Source organism: Onychomys torridus, chromosome 16 (assembly GCF_903995425.1).
Source record: "Onychomys torridus chromosome 16, mOncTor1.1, whole genome shotgun sequence".
Taxonomy (NCBI): Eukaryota; Metazoa; Chordata; class Mammalia; order Rodentia; family Cricetidae; genus Onychomys; species Onychomys torridus.
The window spans coordinates 52,447,351-52,473,225 of record NC_050458.1 but is presented as its reverse complement, the minus strand read 5'-3'; the positions used below and the strand labels follow the sequence as shown (position 1 = coordinate 52,473,225).

The 25,875-nt window shown below is 48.2% G+C and overlaps 1 protein-coding gene across 8 annotated transcripts in view; it reads right to left on the bottom strand.

Moving 5' to 3' along the window:
* Tafa5 (TAFA chemokine like family member 5) overlaps positions 1-25,875 on the bottom strand; it is a 210,780-nt gene that overhangs the window by 107,095 nt on the left and 77,810 nt on the right. The window lies entirely within an intron of this gene.

Sequence of the window (25,875 nt, the reverse complement as noted above, 5' to 3'; positions counted from 1 at the left end):
GGCATTTTCCTAGGTGAACCCTGAGATGTCCAAGCAGCATCTGGAATTCTCTAATCTCTGATGGCCCTGCAGTCCTTCCCTAGACACTTATCTTTACCTCTCCTGCTCATTCTGTCCCAAGGAGACAGTTTTCCAGTTTGGGGGTTCCTAGTATTTTTAAAGGTTTTTGCTATGAAGAGCTCAAGTGCCCTTCAGAAGATGGAGTAGAGAAGAGCCCTTGCAACTAACACTCAAGGTGGCTCCCAAGGAGGGCACACCTGCTGTCACACAAGGAACAAGAGTCCTTAGGGTCTCACCTTGTGCTGACTCATCAGGCTCACTGGGCTGAGTCATCCCATCATTACTGCCCACTCCTTCCACTCCCTGCCCTAAGTATGCCAAGCTCATGTACCACCAGGGAGAAATGTTATCCCTCCATGCTGTGGAACACTGTGAATGGAGAACCCTCACTGGACCCTGGGCTCCTTAAGTCTAACCTTACAGCTCTAAATTAGTACCACCTCTACCTCACGTGGCAAAGCGGGAACACGGGTGACCAGCCAGAGAGCTGATCACTTAGTCCTGTGAGATCTTGGGTGAGAGATCGGGTCCTAATTATTGAAATAGTTATGTTCAAGTTCAAATATGGGGGTGTGTCATCTCCTGGCTTTGGATATGGGGCAAGCATATTACCTCTTAAGCCTTAAAAAATGTCTTATAAGTAAAACGCCTGCCTCCAGCCTTGAAATATTCTCAGGCATAGAGGATATGGTGAATATAATGGATTAAAACACACTCCTCTCCAGTTCTACACTACCATTACCATAATTAACTTCACTAAAACCATCATATCTCCATCACCCACATTATCATCACCATCTATATCATGGGCATGATTTCCATCAGCATTATGATACTCATCATCACCATACCTACTCTATCACCACCATTCCCATTAGCATCATAATTATCACCACCATCACTACCATCACTGATACTATCATTACCAACACTACCATTGCCATCAACATCGTGAATATCATCATCATCATGGCCACGATCACCTACACTATCATCATCGTCATCACCACCATCACCTATGCAATCTTTACTTGTCACCATCAGGATTATCATCCTGATGATAATCATCACTATGACCATCATCACCACTACTATCATTACCAACACTGAAATCACCACTATCACGATCAATATGACCACCAATGCCATTTCATCACCATCACAGCAGCAGCAGCACCACCACTATAACCACCATCACTATAAGCACCATCAACATCATCACTACCAGTATCTTCATCAACAAAAAAGATCACTATCTCTTTCACCAACATCACCATCAAGATAACCATCATTGCTATCAATATCACCACTGCTACCAATATCACCATCACTATCACCACCACAATCATATAATCACTGTCATAATCATCTCCCCCATGACCAACATCATCGTGACCTCATGGACTAACAGGAAAACATGCTATAAGTCAGTAGTTCTCAACCTTACTAATGCTGTAAACTTTTAACACAGTTCATGGTAACTCCAACCATAAAATTATTCTGTTGCTCCTTTATAACTGTAATCTTGCTACTGCTATAAATCATAATGTAAATAGCTGATCTGCAGGATATCTGATATGCAACCCCTGTGAAAAAGTCATTTGATTCCCCAGGGGGTCACGACCAACAGGTTGAGAACCACTGCTCTAGGCCAAGTCCAGATAGCTCATTCCAAACAAATGTATTTCCTATACATCGTTCCCATAGGGATCCCCAGCCTGCCTAGGGCCCTCAACTTTCTGCGGGTTCTCCTCCTTGGAGGGAATTAGAGGAGAGACAAGAGAGACTAACCTTAGGCTATTGACAAGACCAAAGAACAAACCATCTGCCAAGGGATTCCCATAACTCCTAGACTTATGGCAGGAATCAGAGACAACAAAGGAACAGGCCCTGCCTCAAGGTCAACCATGTAGTGAGTGGAGGCATTAGAACCAAACCCAGACACAGACACACATCTGCTTAGAGGACTCCTGAGGTACCAGGGTAGCCTGGGAAAGAAAGTAGGTCCAGGCTGAGGATCATCTATAAAGGCTAACTATGGAGAACTCATCTCTTTGTTGTGCCCCAGCACTGCTGATCCAGACCCACAAGTCTAAGCACACAAAACAGCACCAGTCTTGCAACAATATGCATGCATCTGTCTAAAAGCTGGCATGACCCTATGTTGGGACTCCAGCTCAGACATGTGGGATATCTCAAAGATCATGGCCCTCTGCCCAACTCAGTGGGGTTACAGCTGCTCCGAGATGTCACCTGTTGTGGGGAAGGGGCATCTGAGAAGCCAAGACTCACAGCTGAGTGGCTGAACCCCAATAACACATTTTGGGAGTAACAGTTTCCAGACATTCAGGTCCTACTGATGGGGAACATATTGGCCATATGGGCAGCAGAGATGGACAGACCATGCTGAAGACAGTATCAGGAAAGTGCACCCTACAGGCTCTTGAAACACTGGCTTGGCATGGGCACCGGGATCTCTGAGTCAATATGTGTCTTTCATGAAGTCACTCTGCCGTTCTGAGCATAGGGACACGTTAAGTGGCCCACAGAGCTCACTGTGCGCTATTGACTTAGCACACCCAAAGTCTGGTGGGTAGAGAAGATACACATATCCATAGGGCAACTGGTGCTGAATCGGACAACTAGGTGTTGGGGCATTTCCATGGAATGTTGCCAGGCATCTCTTGAACTGTGAAACAGTAAAAGTGTCACTTACTTTTGGTGTGGAACCTGTTCAAACACAGGCATGTAAACACAAATGTGTGTGTCAAGGTGCCTTTAAAAGACTTGCACAGAAGCACACATGCACACTAACACATATGCTTTAAAACACCAAAAACAGAGGCTGGGAAGGTGGTCCAGTCAGTAAAGTGCTTGCCACACATTTAAACGGACCTCAGTTTGGACCCCCAGCACCTGTATAAAAAGCTGCGTGTGAGCCGGGCGGTGGTGGTGCACGCCTTTAATCCCAGTACTCCAGAGGCAGAGCCAGGTGGATCTCTGTGAGTTCAAGGCCAGCCTGGGCTACCAAGTGAGTTCCAGGAAAAGGCGCAAAGCTACACAGAGAAACCTTGTCTTGAAAAAACAAAACAAAACAAAACAAAAAAAGCAATGTACACCTGTAATCTCAGTCTTGGGGATGTGGAAAGAGGCTGATCCCAAAGGCTTGCTAGCCTTCTCAGCAAATCTGTAAGCTTCAGGTCCCAATGAAAGACATCTCTCTAAACATAAGGTAGAGAGTAACTGAAGGAGACACCCAGCAGCAACCTCTGACCTTTAATGTTCACACATGTAACTGCACATTTGTGCACACGAGAACCCACATATGAATACACACACACTCAAGAATGCATCTATGCATGTGCACACACATACATACATACACACACAGAGCAGGCTTAATTTGAGGACACGTCTACAATGGGAGTGGTGTATCTGTGCTCACCATTTAAGTAGGGGAGGCCTCTGTGTTGCCCTGCCCACTGGTGACATCCGGTTTGCCATCACTGTTGTTTTGGGTTTCACAGGATATGTAGTGTGGGGGAGAAGTTAACTGTGACAAATAATGGTGCAGAGGACATGATGCCCGAGGTGCTCAGGAGGTACCACCCCCTGTCCATTCATCCCCTGCTTCTTCATTTTCACTGGAATCACAAACAGTGGCAGAAATTGGGAGACAAAAGACGGCCACTCCCAAATAGGGAAAATCAAGTGACAGAGAAAGCCACAAGCTCAGGCCCGAAGGGAATGCAGGCAGAAGGCCCGATCTGGATGGCAGCTGGTGGTCTGCATTTTGAGTCACAGTGCCTCTTTCCCCAGTGGCCTGTATTCTGATCATGGCACTTTCTCTCTCTCTCTCCCTCTCAAGTCAAGGGCTCAGGAGATGTGGTAGTGTCTAAGAAGAGTGGTGACTATGTCTTCTCAGGGGAGTCCTACCAGGACCTGCCCATGAGAACAGACCTTCCCTTTTATGTCTGCATGCCATCCTAGAAACATTGGAGTACAGAGCCATAGCCCCAACCCCATGTCCTATCTCTGCTAAGTGTCCAGGCTAGCCTGTCTATAATATGTCTCATGGCCCTTGAAATAAGACAAGCAATAGATTCTCTCTCATTCATTCATTCTCATTCTCATTCTCATTCTCATTCTCTCTCTCTCTCTCTCTCTCTCTCTCTCTCTCTCTCTCTCTCTCTCTCTCTCTCTGCCCCATTCCTCACCCACATCTCTTCTGCATTGCCAGAGAGGGGCAAGGAAGCTAGAACCAGATGGCCCCAAGACAGGGCTGGTCAGAAGAGATCTAGGCAAGAGGGTGGGACTCCAATCCCATGGCTCACCTCCAAGGAAGCAAGGGGTCAGACCTGGAACTAATCACCATGACGATATTTTAATCACATCCTGGCCCTTGATCCCCATAAAACTCCTGAAAGTGGACCCAGGAACTTTGGATGGGAGGAACACCGGAACGGGAAGGGGGTGTCCAGAGAGGTCTCGGTGTTAAACACTTTGTTCTATCACAGGTTCCCTACTTGGTGGGTCTGAGATCATCCTTTATAATAAAAGTATCTCTGGCTTCTCAGACATTCAAAGATGGAGCCAGACAGAGGCGTACAGCCCCTGGTTCCCAGCCAGCCATTGTAAGTACAGGCGGAGGCCAGGATGGGACCCAAGTCTGCATCATAGTTGCTGTGCCCAGAGCCCTAGTATGTGCCTGGCTTTGCTCTCTGTGCTTGAGTGCAATGCTAGAGAATGGCTTGACATCAGAAGAGTCAGCAGGTGTGAGAAACCCATGCTGGGAGTGTGGGAAGGCAGAGAGAGGACCCTGTAACCCGTGGACCCCAACCGCTCAGGACATCCTGCTGGCCTGAGTGACCTATCACACAGCTGTCTGAAAACAAGGCCACTGCCAGGCTCCTGCACGGCCAGTCTCCCGGTCCTGGCACTCGGAAGGGCTGTTAGGAGCCTCATGCCCTGACATCAGGGGCTGCCACAGTGCTAGCCTTTCGCCATTGCCCTCTTGAAACAGTATGGCGAGTCTACGTCTCAATCAGCCAAAGCCACAGTGCTCAGGTAGTCAGTCTTTGTTTTGATATTTCTGTGTGAATGTTTTATGAATGACATTCAAATTGGTCAACTCCACACAGGCAAAGCAGATGGCCCTTCATAATGTGGGTGGGTCTCGGCCAGGCAGTGGAAAGCTGTCAGAACCAAGGCCAAGCCAACTGAGCCAAAGGAGTTTGGCCAGCAGAGACCTCCACTGGACCCAGGCATGCTACAACCTGTCCCACAGAGTTCTGTGTGTATCCTGCACGTCACAGGGGCTAGTCCTTGTTTCTTTGTTTGTCTCCCCACCCCGTTTTCTGTCCACCTCTCTCTCTCCCTCTCTCCCTCTCTCTCTCTCTCCCTCTCCTCTCCTCCTCTCTCTCTCTCTCCAGATGATCCCTCATCCCAGGAACTCCTCCATTTACTCCATTGCTGTCCAGGTCAAGTGATCCATCTTCAGTCTTACATGTCTGAACAGCCGAGATCCCTTCAACTGGGTTCTGCCTGGGGCCCAACTCTGAGCTGCTCTCCAGTCTGCCTAGCCTCTCCTCCTCCATGACAGGTTCTACTCTCCCAGAGGACATAGCTTGGCCTGCATATCTCAGTTTGTCTGCAGCCAGTCCCCTGAGAATTTTAGGAGAAATGATGGCAACCGGGACAATGGGGCCAACCAGGTGCCACAGTGGGAAGCAAAGCAGAGAAGAACCATATGTGGGGACTGCCCCTCACCAATAAACCAGTGGAGGAAAGAGAGGGAACATCTCAGGGATGGGGTGTGGAGCAAAGGGGAGTCTCAGGGCAGAGACTGCTCTGCATGAGATGGCTATGGTGGGCACACAGCATAACAAGTGTGTTCAAACTCATAGAATATACCTTACCAGGAGAGTACCCCAACGTAACCACAGCTTTTGTGACAAGTGAGTCAATACAGTCATATCAGTTTTAACAAATGTACCAAACCCAGGCTCTTTGCTTAAGATGGGAAACTGAGGGGTGTTGCAGAGAGAGACTGCATGGATCTTAAAGAGCATGTAAGTTAGCAGAGGCCAGCAGGGCAGACACCTGGCCACTCATCCTTCTGGCCCAGAGCCCTTTAGTCAGTGAGACCACTAGAAACAGACAGTGGGCCCCGGGCTTCTGAAACAGCATCTCTTCTCCTTCCCCTTCTCCCCTGCTCCATGATGCAACTCCATCTGTCTAACTCTCAAGAAAGCAACGTATTTTTAATTAGATGGAAGCTACTGGTACGGCAGGAATGATTTCTCTAGATGATCCCAGCTTTGAAACCCTCCCGCTTACTCTCTTTAAACCTGTGAGATCCAGGCACAGCTTTCAGCTACGTTTCAAAGCTTTGGAACATGCCTGCATAACACAAAAGTTAAGATTTAAACAGTAATACCACTAATTCCCCTGTAACAGAGCTTAAACAGAGCCGAGTGAGAGATAATGAATGTCCTGCTACAAATCACGCCCAAAGATGCATTATCATACTTAACGATTTTTTTTGCATAATCTTGCCACTTAATAAGGCTACAAGATTTCATGTCAGAGAAGTTTTAATTTATTCAGCTTGCAACTCAGCCGTAGTTGAGAAAAATCCCAATTCTGAAAGGATTTAGAGCACATTAATGTTAGCGTGGCCCCGCACAGGCACTAATTAAACAGCATGTGGGGACCCAGCCCCTAGGGGACCCTCGTCCCCCACAGAACGGGTGCCGAGCAGCCCTGCTCCCAGACTTCACGATGGGCTGCTGTCTTATACTGACATTTGTGGCTGTTCCTTACTGTGGCTTCAGCAGTTACCCCTCCAGTCTTCAAAACTCCTGTCCAGTCCCTGCATCCCCCGGAGCCCTGCATGAGCTCTGCATGATCCTTGCATGACCCCTGGGACACTGCAGCTACAGGCCCGGTCAAGACTAAGCTGAGTCCAGAAAGGTTCTTGGCAAGACTCTGCCAGCTGCTGGCAGTGTGTGCCAACCTATCTAACACGCAGGTTGACTTCTTCAGACTTCTGCAAGGTGACAAGGACAGCCCAGCCACTAGCAGACTCATCTGCTTCTGGAGCACTCTAGTGGGTTCACGTGCTGAGATGGCATTCACTCAGGGGATGGAGGGAAGAAAGGTATAAGGTGCTCCTGAGGTCACAGCCAAGGTGGTAGAGCTTCCCCAGGCCCTGTGGGTGCCACACCCTGAGAAGATGAAAAGGGAGCTGCCTGCCGCTCTCTGCCTCCCCTGGGCCTTGAGGGCTCCAGACACTGAGCTGGACAAAGTTGCAGTCATGCTCAGAGTAACTCAAAAGTGCAACTCAGGGCTCACAAGGCCCATGGTACTGTAAAAATGCTGATTCCCAGAGTCATCCAGTGGGGGCTGTGCTTACCAGTATAGAGCAGTAACAGAAAATCTTACAGAGACCCTCAGATGATATAGCCCACATAGTGCTCCTGGGGGAGGAGAGTCACAAGGGCTGCTCTGGGCAAATAAAAAGGCAAATGTGTATGTGTGTGTGTGTGGGGGGGGGTGCAGATCCACTACATCCACAAACTATCTCTCAGGTCTCAGAGGCAAGACAGAATATGGGAACATGCCAGCCACAGCTCTGCACTGAGGGTTTTGCCCACCCATCTACCCTCACATCAACCTATCCATCCTTATATCCATCCATCCATCCTTCCATCCATCCATCCATCCATCCATCCATCCATCCATCCATCCATCTATCCATCCATTCACTTATCCACTCACCTACCCATCCACTCATCTTTACATACATCAACCCACCCATACAAACAGCTTCATATTCATCCAACCAACCAACCAACCAACCAACCAACCAACCAACCAACCAACCATACATTGACTCATTCATCCATCCACCCATCCATTTATCTACTCATCCATTCATCCGTCTAACACCCACCCACCCATTCATCCACTCATTTCTCCATCCACAAATCTACCCACCCATCCTCCACTCATCCAGATAAGCACTTGCCCATCCTTCTTTTGTCACCCCTGAGATAGATAATGAAGAAACAAAGACTAAGAAATCCCAGCATCATCACACTGCTCTCTCCAGAAGCCTCTGGATGCCACAACGAGGATGCAAAGGCTAGATGCAGGTCCAAGACAGCTGATCAATGAGGATAGCAGAATATCCAGGGGCACCAGGCTTTGTGTGTGTGTGTGTTCACATTACAACCAGTCCTTAGCAGAGCAGCAACTTCTAGCCAAGAAGTGGGACCCTGACTCTCTTCCATGGGCACAGCACCCAAAGGCATATGTATATACTTGGAATCACCTATGTGCCAGCTCACATGTGTTGTGGTGCTTAATGCTGAGAACATAGCAAGGGGATTCACTACATGTATGTACCCCAAGGTCCCCTCTGATCCTCAACTCTCACACCAATTTTCACCACTTTGGTAAAACAGATACCTAAGGCCAGCCATGGTTTGCTGGACAATTTACTCCCTGAGCCCCATGCACCATCCCAGCATGGCAGCATATGTGCATTGCTCTACAGGCAGATCTGCTCTACAGCTCAGAGGCCTGGTATCATGCAGGGAGTCTTTTTGCTTTCTGCCATTTTCAATGGGCCTTTCAGAAAACAATGGTTATTAAAAAGAAGACTGGATATACATGAAAAATAATGCCAAAATCAACTAGAGTAGTAGCCAGTGTGGGCCAGGAACAGAAAGTCTTACAGAGACCTTTAGGCAATATGGCCCATTATGATGCTTATGGGTCAGGAGAGTCAAAAGGGCTGATCCTAACAGTTAAAAAGTGTGTGTTTGGGTGTGGGTGTGGGTGTGGGTAGAGCTTCAAAATCACCTAGAGTGCTAACCAGCAAGGATTGGATCTTATGAGATGCAGGCACTGCCCACGGGGCAACCACACCTGATTTCATAATCTAGTGGCTTTTCATAGTTGTTCTTAGCCAATGTACTAAGACAGGAAAAGGAAATAACATTTCAGAAGCACTTTATTTCACCTGATAAGAAAAAAGGGCCACAAGATCCAAAGCCACACCTTATATACTACAGGCCGCCAGTGATGTGAATCAGACACCCAGGCTGGAATCTAGCAAGGAGATCACTCAGGTAGAGGGTGACAGACAGCTTCCATGCAACACTGGTTATGGACATGCCCAGGCACCCATGGTCCTGATACTACTTGTCATTTCCACCTAGGTTTCACAGGGACATCATAATTTCCACAGCTGCATATGGGGCCATCCTCCTATGAACCATTCTCTCCACTCTAGCCAGCTCTGAGGACCCTCAGGCCTGGTACCCCACACTAGATATCATCATGGACTGGATACTTCATTGCCTGTGTCTCCTGATAACAGTTCAAGATCACAATATTGACTATCAGAGTCCTCACCGAGTGATGGTTTTCACCCTACAACCCAGTCTTCTAACCTTCTGTGAACCCTGGAGTTCAAATACAGCTGTGTGATAGAGTTCTGTCAACTTGACACAATCTACAATCATGTGGAGGAAAAAAGAGCCTCTCAGAATATCTGTGACTGATTATCTTAAAGATACTAAGTGACATGAGAAGATCCATCCTCTATGGGCAGCACTATCCCTGAGGCTTGATGATCCTGGACTGTTTAAGGACAGAGATAGTGCTAAGCATCAGCACGCATACATTCATTACTCTCTGCTGACTTCCGACTATAACATGGAAATGTGGGTTAAAGAAACCATTTTCTCCTTAAATTGCTTTTGTAGACGGGTGGTGGTAGTGCCCACCTGTAATCTCAGCACTTGGGAGGCAGAGGCAGGTGGATCTCTGTGAGTTCCAGGCCAGCCTGGTCTGCAGAGCTAGTCCAGGACAGGCTCCAAAGCTACAGAGAAACCCTGTCTTGAAAAACCAAAAAAAAAAGAAAAAGAAAAAAGAAAAAAATGCTTTTTGTAGTTAGTTTATCACAGGAACAGGAAAGGAAACTAAGAAGCAGAAAGGAGGGATGGGGATCCATGACTAAGAAGGGAAGACCAGGGTAGGGCTGGCCCAACTCAGAACCCCAGGCACCATCTGCTACTTCCAGAGCCCTCGTGGACGGCAGTAGTCACTCTGGAACATTGACCTTGGACTGCAGGAGCCACCTCCTCCTTCCCCACTCACAGACTTTCCTGAGATAATGGAAAATAACTCACACACAACCAAATGCTTAGTTCTCGCTGCCAGGCTGCTGGCTTAATGGAAAAGAGAACTATCTCACTTTCAATTAATGAGAATTAATGAATGAAGAATAAATCACAAATAAAGAGAATAAGCACTAGGAACACATTTTTAATAACACACCAAGTAACTCCTAAATTGGCCACAGTCTCGTCCAATTGGAATCAGAAATGCCTGTGGGGAAGCAGGATACAAACGTCAGGCTGCTTTTTTTTGGTATTTTTGAAAAATAAAAGAGAAAACAAGAAATGGGGAAAACAAGCTTCCAAATGGATATGGGCTCCTGGGGTCCCGGGCTCCCACAGTCCTGAGCCTGTGACTAGAGTCATCAGACCATTTAGCAGGCCCAGAGTATACAGAAATGACCTCATCGGTGGCCAGAAAATTGCAGAAGACCTGAGGGCAGGATCAGACTTAGGGGACACTAGGCATATGCAGGTAGAAGTCCCCACCCGGCTTCACATGACAGCCTTGAATCTCCTATGGTGAAAAGTGGTTACGTATGTTACTGGGACCCCAGAGCAGACTGGGGGCCAAGCTACAGTCACACTTTCCTCATATTCCCACATGGTGGGCTAAAGAGTAGCCTCAAAGATGTGTCCACCAAACCCTGGAACCCAGCTATCTTTGTAATACAGTATAGCATCTAGAGATGAGACCAACATAGACTGAGCGGGTCCTAAGAGACGTAACTAATGTCCTTGTCATGGAAATAAAGGACAGAGACTGCAGAGATGCAGCCAGGAGCTAGGAAGATGTGTGGCTGCTGACAGACAACGAAAGCCAGAAAAGAGGTCTACAACAGCCTTGCACGGGATCCCTTAGAAGGGCCCACTCTGCTGACACTTGGTTTTCAGATGTCTCCAACCTGCAAGAGGGTAGATTAGTTTTTCAAGCTGCCTGCTTTGTGGCCATTTGTCACCACAGCAGGCCATGCCCCTTTCCATACCAGGTGGTACTTGTAGGAGTCCTTCTCTATTAGTCTCCCATGGTAAGAAGATATCTTTGATATCAGTTCATCCTGCATGCTTGCTACGGCTGGAGCACACCTCCTCCTGCCATGGTCCATGTTGACCTCCACATACCTATTCAACACTTTTCAGAGTACCTACTACCTCCAGCCAAAGACCTGCTGTCCACCACATCAAACCATGGCTCCTTTGTTCTGAGTCCATTCTGAGCAGAGGCATTTAGTAGGTGCCAAAAAACATGTTCTTCCAACAAGTCCCACCCACCCTGTGACCAGGGACTTCGCCATGTCCATGCATCAATTTACTATGAAAAAGACACTTTCCATCACCCTGTAAATAGAGCCAGCGCCATTCCATAAATAGAAGGCAGCCATAAAAGTAAACTCATGCCATTAAAATGAAAAATGCCATCCGCATCCCGTGTAAAACCCTCTTTCAGGCTAACAGTGTGTGCCCTTGATTTGAGAGGAGGCTGAATTTGTGTGTGCAGGGATGTCAGGATTTTCTGGATTTCCCATCCCAACCCAACTTGATGGGAATACCTGCCTGGAGCCCCAAATCAAGCGGTCACTCCTGTGGGGTCCCATCTCCATATCAGGAAGCCATACCTTCATCTTTATGAAGATAAAGCATCTGCCTTGTCAGGACTTTCAGGAGGTGCAGAAGAGGAAATGAATCAGGCCCTGACCTAGCCCATGAGCCATCCTGCCCAGAGCATGCATGAGAGCACACATAAAATACATCACATATATACACATACCACACATACATACAAACACACACATCCCCCATAACACACACACACACACACACACACATACACACCCCTCAAACATATACACACGCCACATACATATACACCATACACACCACACACACATCATACACACACCACACACACCTATACACTATACACACAACACAAATATACACATACACACATACATACCACCTACACACGCACACACACATACACACATACACACACACACACACACATCTCCCCCTACATACCATACAACACCACACATACATTACATACACACCATATACACATATATACAAATACATATCACACACACACACACACACACACACACACACACAGGGGTGAGCTGTAGCTCCTAGAACTTAGGATTCCTCCATTATTTGTACCTGCTGCCACTGTTTCTAGCTCACAATTTCCCACAAGCCCATTGTGTAAAACAAGACATTTTGCCTTGGATATCTAAGGGCTGATCTCAGATGAGGCATGTGCAGAGTCATGCTTCCCCCACAGGCTCCAGGGGACAGTGCTCTCTGCAGCACGTCCCCCCCCCCCCCGCCCACCCCCAGACACTGCTTATAGCTGAAGCTTTCCTTGTCCTGCCCGGCTCGGACCCAAGTCAACTGCTTCTGTCTTCCTGTGTCTCTTCTAATGACTATGTCTACATGAGTGTTATCTGTGTGTACATTTGGTGTAGGTAGGTGGGGGTCGTCTATACCAGGGCTTCTTTTGGATTTTAGACGCATCTATAGTAACCCCAAATCCTATCTGTGAAGACCTTTAACCAGACAAAGGGACACTGAGTTCCCAGGCTCCCCTGTTTGAGGACCGACCAGACACTGACCCCTCAAGCCATCCTGCTCTCAGAGTATACAATTTCTGCTTCTCTTTCACCCCTCCACATGTACCCCAGGAACCCTGGCCAGTCACCCTTGATGCCTTTCCCCAACATACATCCGGAGCCTGTGGTGATATACTGTGTACCCTAATAAACTTGCCTGAGGATCAGAGGACAGAACCAGCCACTAGATTAGACATAGAGGCCAGGCAGTGGTGGCACACACCTTTAATCCTAGCACTCAGGAGGCAGAGATCCGTCTGGATCATTGTGAGTTCAAAGCCACCCTGGACTACACGAGATTGACTCAGTCTAGGAGGGAAACAGAGCCAGACAGTGGTGGTACACACCTTTAACCCCAGTACTTGGGAGTCACACGCCTTTAACCCAGCACTTGCTATCTTATGCCTTTGCTACCAGTACACACACACACACACACACACACACACACACACACACACACACACACACCTTTAATCCCAGCACTAGGAAGGATGTGATATGGCTGGGCAGAGGAAGGTACATAAGGCCTGAGGAGACAGGAACTAAGGCCTTTTCAGCTGGAGACCTTTTCGGTTGATGCCCTTTCAGGTGAGGACTCAGAGGCGTTCAGTCAGAGGATTTGTGGGGTTGGCAAGAAGAAAAGTAGCTGTGGCTTGTTCCTTTGTCTCTCTGATCTTTCAGCATTTACCCCAATATCAGGCTCCTGGGTTTTTATTACAAGACCATTTAAAAATTGTGCAACAGGAACCTGCATCCAGTAAGTGCTCAATACTTGCACACCAGAAGGAATCTGGCATGTCTATTAAGGTTGTTCCCACAGCAACAGGCAGAAGGAAGGAGAAGCTGTCACTGTGCAGGTGTTCCCTGGGGACAGGAGGTCTGAGGATGCATTCTGGGTCTCTGCGAAGATGGAGTTATTTATGAGGGCTCAGGTTTTATCAACGAGGCGAATCAGAGGGCCCGCTTCGCTGCCTCTGTGCTCCCGAGAAAGGAGGGAATTAGCTAATAAAATCTACCTTCTCTGAGGCAGGAGCTGGCTTTGAAAAGTGTGTATTTTAAAGGCCGAATGACCTCTTCTAAATATACCTGGGAAGATCACGTGGGCCCAGCAGGCTCCATGAAGGACGATCCTGGGGGATAGGTCTACCTATGGTCTCTTGAGGCTTCTGCTGGGCCTTGTCCTAGAGGATAACTTATTTGCTCCAACTTAGAACTTCTAGACATACCAGGCCCTGTGTTGCCTGAGAAGGGACAAAGACACAGAGAAGGACAGCTAGGGGACAGCATAGAGGGAGACAACATTGTTCCTTCTTCTGGGCCCTCATGCCAGAGCCAGAGACCATTATCAGAAGCCAGCCTCAGCACCTGAGATCACTCTGCTGCAGCCCACAATGACTCAATCTGAGTCCCACCTCAAGGTCAAGGAGTCGAAGTTCCTTTGTAGGTGGATTTCCTACCCTCTTGATGGGTAGGAAACTTCTGATGGGCCCTGTGTCTTGCAGACACCTCCCAGTCACGCAGGCAATCTTTCACGGCCCACAGCTAAAGGTCTACCGCACCAGAAGCAGGTCTAGAAAGGGCCCTGACACAGTTACCTGGCCCTTGCCTGAGCTTCAAGTTCATACCTCTGGAGCTGTGGCCAAGATTCTGTGCCTCTGTCCTGGAGTTTCCTCAAGGGCATTTCATAAAACAGTCATTTGTTTTGAAGGTGTGTTGAGGACTAACGGAGGTGACAGCTAAGAGCCAGCACTTTGTTCACCTGCCAGACCTACATGCATGCTCAGCACCCCCAGAACTATGCCTCGCCTCTCTGTCACTGCAGAGATGACCCCACCCTTACTTCAAGGCAAATACTGACCCTGCAGCCATCTGATTCCTATAAATTGATCCTGTAATCCTCAGGGGTCCCCAGTGAGCAGACAGAGCTTGTTCAAGGAGACCCCAGAAGTCCAGCCTACTATCAGCCTCCCTCCTAGAGCCTAACAACCAGGGAAGGAATGGATACCTGAAGCCTCATCACAACCTCCATAAGGCTCTGCTAGGAAGGAAGGTCGACCTTTGAGAAACTCAAGGAGCCAGGAAGCAGGCAGGCTGAAGCTCCCTCTGCACACTTTGGTTCCAGAGAACCATGACACCCAGATCAGACTGTAAAAGTACAAACACAGATGCCCTAGGTGTGAGGATACCCCAGAAGCAGGTTTGCCACCTGACTATACAAAGAGGCCCCACAAGGAAGGGGACCAGTTGCTTCTAGGGCCATTCTTGCTGACATTATTCACATCCAGGCCCTCTGGGACTCCATGCAATGGACCTGGAGCTGAGGATGCTCAGCTTGAGTTAACAGGCAACACAGTCCTGAGGCCTAAGGTGGACACTCCCCAATGCACTGAGGCCCACACCTGGATGTCCCACCACAGCTGTCCCAGTTGTACTGGAGCCCAGAAGCTGCATGAGAAAACGAGACCTAATGGTCGTCTGTCCCACAGAGAAGGCATGTTATGACAGGGGTAAGGTCCTGTCTACTCTCCTGCGATAGCCTACTGGCAGCTCCTGGGAGCAATGGCTGCACCAGACTGGGGATGGGTTGGCAGCTCCTTGTCAACAGAGGCTGTTCCTTGACAAACTTGGCCTCTCTATTCTCTGAAGAACCACACACAACCAAGAGGACAACACACAAGTCTAGGCAAGAGAAACATCAAGAAAGCGAGCAAATAGAGACAGCACCATACACTGCTGGCTTAGTGTGGGCATCTGTTTCTGTAGTAAAGCACCAGGACCATAAACAACTTGGGGAGGAAAAGGTTTGTTTCATCTGATAACTCTCAGGTCACACTCTATCACGAAGGCACGTCAGAACAGGAAACCAGAGGCACGAACTGAAACAGAGCCCATGGAGGAATGCTGCTTACTGGCTTGCTCAGTCTACTTTTTTTTTTAGCATGTACGGCCATCAGCTTAGGCGTGGCACTGCTCAGTTGATAGGAGTGGGGCCTCCCATATCAATCATCAATCAAGAAGCTGTACCATCGGCTTGCCCGCAGGCCCCTCTGGTGGGAGCCTTTTCTATACCAAGGTCCCCTCTTTCAAAATGACTCTAGATTTTGTCATGTTCATATCAAACTAGTTAGCACAGTTGACCCCTTGCCAACCTGACACACAAACGCTGTTGAAACACAGCTGAGACCTCAATATTACTAGTATTGTAGTGGAAAACATTCCACCATTTACAAGTCTGAGAATCTTTAACAATTCAAATACTTTAAACTTCCAGCCTCTTTGAAAAGGCCTGGTCCCCTTCAAAGTTCAAAGTTTCTCTAAAATATCAAAAATTTCTCTAAAATTCCAAAAGCTCTTGACTAGGGGCTTCTGTAAGATCGAAAATAAGTTACTTACTTCCTTGCACTAAGAGGGAAGAATCAGGGCACAGTCACAATCAAATCGAAAAAAAACAAAAAAACAAAAAAACAAAGTCCAACAGTGTAGATGGTTCAGGGTCAGTTCCCTTCTGGGCTCCCCCATAGAGCTTGGGTCACTTTTCCGACTCGGCTCTCTACAGCCCACACAGCTTTTCTCCTGGGCCAGCTCCACTCTGCGGCTACTACTGTCCTTGGTAGTCATCCCATGGTACCAGCGTCGCCAAAGACACTGGGGGCTCTTCAACTGGGGTTCTCCTCCCTCAGTAGCCATCCCTGGCCTCTCTTCAGGAACTCACTCTTCCACATGGTGCCAAGCCTCAACTTCTCTTCCCGAGTCCGTCAATCCTGGGGCGTCCCCCTGCATTTGAGGCTTCACATTCTCAAATGGCCTGTCCTGGCTTCTCATGGTGTCAAGTCTCACGCTGAGCTCTCTTTGACCTCTTCCAAATCGGTTCCACCCGGGAGACTCTTACACATTGCCAAGTTTGGCTGTCAGCATGAGGAATGGTTTTGGCCACCTCTGGGCCTACCCTCTACGTGCTGACTCTGAGGAAACACTCCTCAGAAGACTCCACCTCAGTGATGCTGCTCTTTTCTTAGTCACAAGCTGATTCTCCATCCCCAGATGACCAGAACCACAAACTTCTTAATTCAAAATATCACGCAAATGGCCCTGGTAGAGTCTTTGCTTCCTTCTGAAACTTCACAAGCCAGGCCTCCGTCATTTGCACTGTTCTCAGCATTATCTCCCAAGATCCTACAACTTCTCATTAAGCTCTGAGAACTCAATGACTTTCCTAGGCCAAAATACTCCCATAATTCTCCCAAAAAGACAGGTCCAATCACAGCAATAACCTACTCCCAGTACAATTTCCATCTTAGTTATGGTTTCTATTGCTATGATAAAACACCATGATTATAACAGCTTGGGGAAGAAAGGGTTATTTCCTCTTACGACTCTAAGGTCGTAGTCCATCACTGAGGGAAGTCAGAGCAGGGACTCAAAAAAGATAGGAACCTGGAGGCAGGAGCTGATGCAGAGGCCACAGGAGTGCTGCATACAGGCTTATCCCTTGTGGCTTGCTCAGGGATATATCACCAAGGACCACCAGCCCAGGAATAGTACTGCCTACAAAAGCTAGGCCCTTCCACATCAATCATCAGTCAAGGAGACACACTACAAGCTTGCCCACAGGCCAATCTAGTGGGGGCATTTTCTCAATGGAGGTTCGCCCCTCTCAAATGACTCTTACTTGTGACAAATTGACATGAAAACAGCAGCACACAGCTGGTGCATCTCCTCAAGGATGTGCCTGCAGTCATCCTCATGTGGGCGGACTGGAATAGTCTGAAAGTCGTGTCCTATTACCCGATCTAGAGCCATGTCTGCATGTGCCCTGTCCTCAGGAGCAGGAGACAGATGAGCAGGGAGCTGAAAGTGACCAGGGACATCACTGCTCCAAGGTCTCCTCTGTCATTCAGTCACACTGGGTATCACGTGCAATCAGTCACATGTCTAGTCACATGGGTATGCTATGGTAGCCAGCCTGATATGACCCATTAGTAAACCTTTTCTAAAAGATGGGGACGTTGGAGTCTGTCTGTGGCAGTGAACTCAGATGACTGTGAGATGGGGCTCAGGATGTGTCTGGTGGGTCTGGCTCCCACTTCTTGCCACACTGTTCCAATCAAGTGGCTGTTTGCTGAAGGAAAGGCCTGAGATCGCGTGGGCACTGTGAAGGTTGCCAGCTGTGTACAGTGGATTCTAGATGGGGCTTCAAGAAGGCATCTAGCAGTGCCAGGGCCAGCCACTAGGATGAGCAGGATGCAGGCACCATCCAGAAAAGCCAAGCCTTCCTGAGGGACACCACTTCCTCCAGACTGCCAATATTTGCGTGTCCTTCCTGAAGGTGACAGTATCTCTGGTTTTGTCATCTCCAGGGAGGCACAGAGTAAGCTCCCAGACAGGGCCTACCCTTGAATTCAGAACAAGGTCCGGCCAGCAAGCAGAGCAGGACAGCTGATACCAAGCACAGGTGGCTGACTTCCCTCCTTCTCCCTCCCTCCCTCCCCCCCTCTCTCCCTCCCTCCCCTCTCTCCTTTCCTCCTTCCCCCCTCTCTCCCTCCCTTTCCTCTCTCCCTCCCTCCTTCTCCCCCTCTCCCTCCCTCTTCCCCCCTCTCTCCCTCCCTCCTTCTCCCCCTCTCCCTCCCTCTTCCCCCCTCTCTCCCTCCCTCCTTCTCCCCCTCTCCCTCCCTCCCTCCCCTCTCTCCCCCTCCCTCCCCTCTCTCCCTCCCTCCCTCCCCTCTCCTCCCTCCCTTCCCCCTCTCTCCCTCCCTCCCTCACCTATCCATACTGCATGGCCTTTGCAGCAATACCCACAGGGATGGGGCCCTTGCTGTCACCTTGACACTTAGTAACCAGGTCACCAGCCTCCTGGAAAGAGATCTGTGGTTTCCATCTCCCAGTTAACTAGGTGTACTCCCTCACGAACCCTCCCTAAGAGCCAGAGTAAGTGAGCGTAAGAACAGGGTGTCGCCCCCCCCCATCATCCTCACGAGGCCAACGCTTGCATCTGCTCTAGTTCCTCTGTGTGCCCTAGACCCCGGGTGTGGCCCCAGTTCTGAAGTGGACCAGTGTGGAAGTGAACCTGTGTAGCCACTTCCAGTCACCTGCCCCTCATACTGATCCCAGGGGTTCACCTTGTCACAGGAATCCCCTCCCTAGAGATGACATTGTGGAAACATGTCACTCTTAAAGGACACCCACACCCACACCCACACACAAGACCAGGGAGGACACAGGTCACAGCCAGCCAATCACAGTGCTAAGAGAAGACAGAGGCAGGGCCAGGCCTCCCCACAGATGATCTAGCATTCACCCAACTTGAAGAAGGTGGGAGCAAAAGGGACCAAGGCAGAAGAGCAGGAACAAGGACCATTGCATCATGGTTGCCTGCTTTCCTGAAAGGGCGTGAGTTACTTTATGTACCACCTGTCTGCCATGCTTCCCAGTGGCCACTGAGTTTGTCTTCTATTGATCTTCTAGGCCTAGACTAGGGAACCCAATGCCTGCCTTTTATTCTCATAAGGCCATACGCCTCTCTTCATCTGTGAAAATACCGTCTGCCCATCCTCTGGATACAGCCTAGCCTCTGTGGTATGCAGGATGTCCTGGGAAGACCTGGCTGCTTGGTGCCAGGGGCAGGATGAGCAGCAACAGCAAATATACGCCTTGGATGGGTCTGTCTTTACCATTCCTGCTCTAGGCGGGAAGACTGGAGGTAGAACACTTGGGGTCTGCAAGCATGGAGTGTGTGTGTACGCGTGTGTGTGCATGTGTGTCTGTGTGTGTGTCAGTGTGTGCATGTGTGTCAGTGTGTGTGTATGTGTGTGCATGGGTGTGTCTGTGTGTATGTGCATGGGTGTGTGCATATGTGTGTCTGTGTATGTCAGTGTGTGCGCGTGTGTGTGAGTGTGTCAGTATGCATGTGTGTGTGCATGTGTGTGTGAGTGTGTGTGTGTATGCATGTGTTGCCTATGTTTGTGTGGGATGTGTGCGCAATATGTATTTGCATGTGTGGTGTGGGTTTGTGTGGGATATGCGTATGGTGTTTTCACATGTGACATGCTTGTGTAAAATGCATGTGTGTGTGTGTCACACATGTTTATGTTGACTGTGAATGAAATATGGCATGTGTCTGTGAAGTATGTGATATGGTATTATGTATGGCACATGGTATGTATATGTATTTACATGGATGTGCCTATAGTCTGTATTTTTATGTGTTCTGTTTGTGGAAAGTATGTACAGATGTTGTTTGCATAGTATCTGTGTAATATGCCCAGTGTGTATGCCCTAGTGCTACAATGTATATGTTGTGTGGACAAGAATGTATGTGTGAAGTATAGCATGCATGTAAATATGAAGTATTCATACATGTGTTTGTAGTGTATCTGTATGTGTACAAGGACAACATATATAGTATATGTATGTATGTGGGGAGTGTGCTATGTTTGTGTATTTGTTGTATGTTATACATACACACTCAGTATGTATGATATATACATGTGATACGCAAATATAGTGTGTGTTCAGTGTTTATGTGTTGTGCTTATCTGGTGTATGGTATATGTATATGTTCTATGTGCATGGTTTATATGTATGGCATGTATGCCTATGTGGTGTGGGGTATTACATGTGTATAAGGTATTAATATACTATATCTAGATGTGGGATGTATGTGCAAGATATGTTAATATATTATGCATACATCTAGGCTACATGTGTATGAGCCACAAATATATATGGGGTATATGTGCATAAGGTGGCATATATATGTATGAGGTGTCAGTGTGTCATACATACATGTGGATTACATGTATACATAGTGTATGTTAACTTTACATATGCTTGCTTATATAGTCTGCAGTGTATGTATGTGTGACATGCTCATGTAGTGTAGCTATATGTCATGAATATATACATTGTGTGTGGGAAGTATGAGTACACACGGTGTTAATATGGGATATACATATATATGTCCTGTGACAGAACAGAATGTATGTACATGGAACATGAATTTATGTGGTACATTTGACATATTACAGTATGTATAATCTGTGTATATGTGTTGTATGTACTTGGTTTGTCTACAAGAAGTATGTGTAGTGCCCGTGTGTAGTTGGGTGGTACAGCGCCATGCCTCATGGACAAAGGTGAATTAAGCCACACATGATATCCAAGAGAAAGGTAAAGAGAAGCCTTTGGGGCAGGAGCTGCGACACAGGCTGGATAGGGCCTGTGGATGGAAGAAAGAGATCACATGGAGCCGACCCAACTCAGCAAACAGAATGCTAGCTGACATCAGTGTCACAGGCAGACCTGTAGTCCTGTGAGTATTTCCATGGATGCTCAGGCCACAGGAGGCCATAGGCATTTCAACAGTACCCGTGGATCCACTAAACATAGAGAGGGAATGGCCCCCACCATCACCCTCATTACACAGCTGTATTTTTAATCAAGTTCATAATACATGTTCATGAATTTATATGCTTATGCAAATTACATACAACTGTATAAACATCTCGGTATTTAATTAAGATATAATCATATGCATAAACACAAACACCTTACTTATTAAAAGGTCAGCGGTGGACATCCTAAGGCCACCCACTCTGACACCCTGTACTCACAGATATTAATAACACATATACACACGTTCTACATACCACCTGGGCCGAACAAGCAGCAGGTTCACCAGAGTCAAGGACTGGACCTGGCTTTCTAATACCAAGTTTAACACTGGAGCAAGATAGAAGACAGGGTTTCCCAAGATGCACAGGGAAGTCCAGTCATGTGAGTGCATAGCTAGGCTCCAAGCCTGCATTCTGATGTGGCCAGTGTGGTCACAGCTCATCCCTACTGCAACCTGGCTCTCAAGGGTCTCCCTCCTGGCCCTGTGCTGCAGAACTGGGGAATGCAGACTCCGGCCGGACTCCTGCTTCTGGCAAGCTATGGTGAGCCAGTGCGCATCACTGCCATGACCAACTCCTTCCTGTTTTAACTTTTATAGTTGTCGGACATTCAGCCAGTGAGAATCCCATTACGGTGAGTGTGGGTTTTATTTAGGTGCAACACGACACAAGAAGTGATCATAAATGATGATAAAGGAGCTGCTGGTTATTTTTAACACTTTTCCAATCCCACCCCTCCTGAGCTGCCATCCATTTCCTCGGCCTCCAGTAAAGCATACAGGAAGGCTAGGGAGAAACAGACCTTGGGTTCAGGGAAGGCACAAGCCCTGTCCCATCACATACCTGAGGTCCCCAGGAAAAGCTGAGGCCCTCTGCGTGCAGCCCTGAGACATGGAGCAGAGGGTAGGAGATCCAGCCCAGCTGTGGGAACTTAGGAGGATACAGGTCTGAAAAAAAAAACCCTTTCCTGAGACACCCTTCAGTGCATCTCAGAATCTATGCAGGGCCAAGCACAGCTCAGCCTCTAGCAGGAACAGCCAGGTTCTTCTAACAGCCTCAAGCCCCTACCCAACCCCAGTGGGCTCCACCAGTCCCCACCCACTGCTACAGCCTGTCAAGGGACACAAGTATTTATAACAGGCATGATATACTTTTTAAATTCAATGATTTTAAATATATATATATATATATATATATATATATATATATATATGTATATATGTATATGTAAAATTTTTATTGTATAAACATAATGCCTGAATGTATGTCTGTTTGCCATGTGGGGTGTGTGTGGTTCCCATGAAGGTCAGAAGAGGGCATCAGATTTTCTGGAACTGGAGTTACAGGTCCCAGGTTCTCTGCAAGAGCAACCAGTGCACTTAACAGCTGAGAATCTGCCAAGCCCCCTTCAATGAATATTTTTCTAATGATTTCTTAGGGCCAGCAACTGCTGTTATGTTGTTTGAATTCTTTGTCCAGCTGTCCACACCCATCTTTTAAAATGGGAAAATGGGGCAGTTAGTAAAGTATTTGCCTTGTGAGCGTGAGGGCCTGAGTGTGATCCTCAGAAACCATGAAATTAACAAGCAGACAAATAAATCAATTTAAAACCTGGGCTTGGTATTGTGGCTTGGAGCCCCAGTGCTGGAGAGAAAGACAGGATGGTCCCTGGGGCTCATGGGCCAGTCAGCCTAGTTTGTGAGTGGGTTCCAAGCCAATGAGACCATGTCTTAAGGAAAAGGTGGTGTATACCCAAGGTTGACCTCTGCCTCTTCACACACAGGTACCTATGAGCATACACACACACACACACACACACACACACACACACACACACACGTCCTAAAAATAAAAGTAAATAAACTGATCAATGTCACAGATGTGGGCAAGTGTCCTCGGGTGGCTGTAGGTGTCACATTGATGGTGCTAATTAGTGAGCTCTACTGAGACACAATCGAGTACCAATGCCTGCCTGCACAGGGTTTTAAGTGTGTCCCCTTTCAGCCTGGTAACACCATACAGGCCCACAGAATGTGCATGACTTCCAAAGTAGTGAGCTAACTAGATAAATTAAAGTTGGATCCTATTTGCTCAATCAACAGACATCCCTCAGAGCTGCTAAGGAAGATAGCATTGGGTGAGGCGACTGACTCTATGTTTCTATGTTCCTGGGAATTAAGATGCTGGGACACTGTGCAGGCGCAGCCATGAGATAGGCATCCAGCTCACCCACAAGCTTTCGATATTAACCTGAGAAAGAGGATTTTTTTTTTTTTTTAATGGCATGCTCGGTTCATGTAACACTTGCCCAGCCATCAAAAGGATTTACAAGGACAGAGAGCTAAACCTCAAATCCACAGCTAATGGAGACACACAGGGATGTCTCCTCCAGACAAAAGGGCTTGTGGGTTAAATCCCGGTCCTGACGCCTTTGGACCCCAAAGGCCAGAAATCCAGGGGTCACTATGGACTGCAGCAGGTCTCACTGTACTGTTACTGTCTTCCTATACTGGTAAGTATCCAAACCAGTTTGTACTGCTGTGCCCTGGCCCAGGTACTTCTAAGATTTTAAGGATGTTTATAATCCCAGCTGTTACCCTGACTCTATGCCCTGAGTCTCACATAAATAAGGAACTGTGGGCATCGTCTCCTGTTCCCTCCTCTTTCCATCCCACATCCGTTCTTTTCCCATGAGGCAGCTGGATCCAAGCAGGGTTCCTAACACTGCATCACCCTTGCCCTGACCTGCTCTAGCTCAAAGAAGCCAGACAGCACAAACAAGCAGGGCTGGTGACACTTGAGCAGGGTAGTTAGGGCACCCTACTGATACCTGAACCCCATGCTTTAGCTACGCTCACCAGCCCTCAGCCCTCTGGCTGCCCCCACTGAGTAGACATGGTGGGCAAGACCTGTTCTTACAGAGACTGGACAAACCAGGGCTGCAATTAGGGGCACAATTCTCCTCTCTCCGGGTTCACAGCCCTATTCATCTGTGCAATCGCTGAAAGACAGGCCAGCCAGAGTGGGATGGATTAGCCACGGGGTAGCCTGTATCTCCACACAAAAGGGAAAGTGTGGAAAAACGGTTCCCTGGGCCCCTTATTCTTCACCCCTGGTGGGGCGGGGAACCCAGAATGGTGGAAATGGCTATTTATACAGCTCTTTCCCACTCGATCCCCAGGCAACAAGTAACAATTGTCCAAGCTGCCTAACTCCCTCTCTCCTAGCGGATTTCAGTCTACAGTCCAATCCTCCCAGAAGGGCCCTGTGTCTCCTCTGGGAACCACAGTCTCCAGCCTCTCACTGAACACCCTAAGGCCTATCCTGAGGCTCCTGCTTCTGCTGCCAGAGACCAAAAACAACCATGCAAACAAGGACAGGAATGTCAGCTCTGACCATTGTGACAGAAAGAAACAGCAAAGAGCACTGGAATCCAGGGTCATAGAAGCAAACAAGTCAGGGTGGGCTCACAGGTCCCAAAGGGCAGGATAAACACTTGGGCTTTTCCTCAAGAGCAGCCTCCAACACACTGTGCCTTGGGTCCTATGACCCATGATCACCACATACTACCTACCTCTTCTTTCACCCTACCATCTGCCACAACACACACGTGTCTATCCACACCAAATGCCCAGGCTTCTATAAAGGGCTGTCCTGCAAATCCATCTTCAGGGAACATCCCCCTCCACTTCAGAACACGGGTGCCAATGCATACTGCCTGTGTGACCTGTGTGACATAGGGACTTCCCTCTTGAGCAAAAGACAGAATCTAATAGCTTAGAAGACTCTGTGACTACTTCATTTCCACCAGGCAAGACAGGATGGACCCATTCACTGGGTCACATGTCTCCAAATGACCAGGATCTGTTTGTAGTAAGCTGTAACTTACTGCTTACTACAACCAAATAACTCGGCAGGCTAGATCATCAACTCAGAGGAGCCATGGAACCTTAGCATCCATGCTGTTCCCTAAGATGAATACCCCAAGCAACAAAGAAGCAGTGGAAAGCTTTGGAAGAGAACGTGTGGCCCAAACAAGGTCTCAAAGTATAAGAACCTGGTGGCTTGGGGTCTGGGGTCTACCATGTGGTGGTCTCCAACCTCCACTCCTGGCAGAGGACATCAGATGAGGACAGCTTTGGGGGGGGGGGGGGTCTGAAGAAAATGACTCCTATTTGCAGGAAAGTGTTATCTCAATAGCAGGGGACCCCAACCAGTGGCAGAACCGCCCACTCATGAAGTTAAGTTGCCTAAGCTTGAGGGAAGACTGGCCTCCAACTCCAAGAAGGGCCTGGGAGCTCCAGCTGAGCAGGCTCACCTGCCTGCAGCAAAACCTAGTTAGTTTCTCCAAAGTAGCACCAGAAATCAAGGTGGAACAATGTTCATGAGGCTATGAGTGCTCCAGGGATCCAGTGAGCTCCCAACACCCAGGGGCTCACTAGTTAGGTAGGGAAGCTGCACACTGTTGTAAACCCTTCCTCCCCAGGAACCTGGAGCTAAGCTCTGTTCTCAGAACAGTTGTAGAAATCTGCCCCAGCACTTTTCAGGGCTCAGTGTTCCCTGCCGATCTAGAGGAGTACTAGCCAGGGCAGACGGCCTATGGACAAGAGCACCAGC